Source organism: Atractosteus spatula, chromosome 4 (assembly GCF_055471065.1).
Source record: "Atractosteus spatula isolate fAtrSpa1 chromosome 4, fAtrSpa1.hap1, whole genome shotgun sequence".
NCBI lineage: Eukaryota > Metazoa > Chordata > Actinopteri > Semionotiformes > Lepisosteidae > Atractosteus > Atractosteus spatula.
This window is the reverse complement of record NC_142709.1, coordinates 69,191,831-69,193,159: the sequence shown is the minus strand read 5'-3', so window position 1 is coordinate 69,193,159 and position 1,329 is coordinate 69,191,831.

Sequence of the window (1,329 nt, the reverse complement as noted above, 5' to 3'; positions counted from 1 at the left end):
TTTTAACCGATCCTTTTAATCAAGTGATGTTCCCTTTTTGAGTGATGTGTTTATTATTGGCTGATAAAACATTCTGGTTTATGAATTAATGGCCTGTTGCCTAAAATGTGCCATTTTGTGCATTAGAATATTAACTCAGTTTAAGAAGAAATTAAAAAATGAGTTCAGGGTCTCGGACAACTGTCATTTGGTAATTCTGGATTTAGTTTTTGATAAGTGTAATAAATGTTTACAGTGTGAAATACATCTGTAGAATAAAGTTTTGCAGACATCTTTTACATTTATAAATTCATACAATTTATAAGAGGCTATAAACCGTATGTTATGCTAGCTAGTGGCTGTGCCTAAAAGAGCTCACTTCTGCAGAAAATTAACAGTGTCAGTAGAGATGTTAAATAGAATTACATACATTTATAGCATTGCTTATATGCTAAATACAGTACAAGTATAAATACTATAACTTTGAATATGTGGCCCAACTCTTGACCCACAGCTCTTGTGTCCTGGATTCAGTTATCGCCTCGGATGCCTTTTGTTTGTTCTGTCTGGGTCTACATGGGTTTTATATGGGCGCTGAAAGGCTGGAGTTTCCTCCAACATTTGAAAAACATTTACAGTAGGTTAATTTGTGCCTCTAAATTGCCCCCTGTATAAAAACTGAACTACATGGTGGTAGGTAACCTTGGTTCCGAAGTGCTGCATTTTGGGCTTTCATTGTTTTTCGGGCCCTATTGACTTAATTGAACCTATTAAGTGTATAAGAAGTCAAATCGGTCGTTTTCATTGATGTAAGTTGGGTGTCATGTACAGGAACCTGTCACTAGAAGAACTCGAGTTCCCTATCCCTGTGAATCTAGTCTGGTTTTGTCAGAACCTCAAAACCCCAGCATGGCTAGTTCCTCCGAGAAGGTCCTGTAACTGATGTTGGTGGACCAGCAGGTGGTGCTTTTCCTTCGTGACGAGAATTCCCTGAGCGATGTTGCAGTATGTTGGCTGGGGAGACTGTGCTGTCCTTCTGAAGAGATAAATGGATGAGAGGTTTTGCTTGTCTGGTCATTAAAGAAAATTGCATTGTGTAAGAGAGTATGAGTTTTAACCTCTTATTGCTGGCTCAATTCCTCTACTTGCACAATGTAGCCTGCCTAAAGTTCCCCCTTAATTCAATGGGTAAGGCAGTTTCTCGGTTTTCCATCTAAGCTGCTGTGTAGCGTGGTAGCCAGTGCAAAATAGCTGCCATGTGCCATCCAGGTGGGTGCTGCACTTCAGTGGTAAAGAAGTGGGTCCTATCCTTTATTTACAGTATAAAGCTCTTTGAGATGGAAAAACACT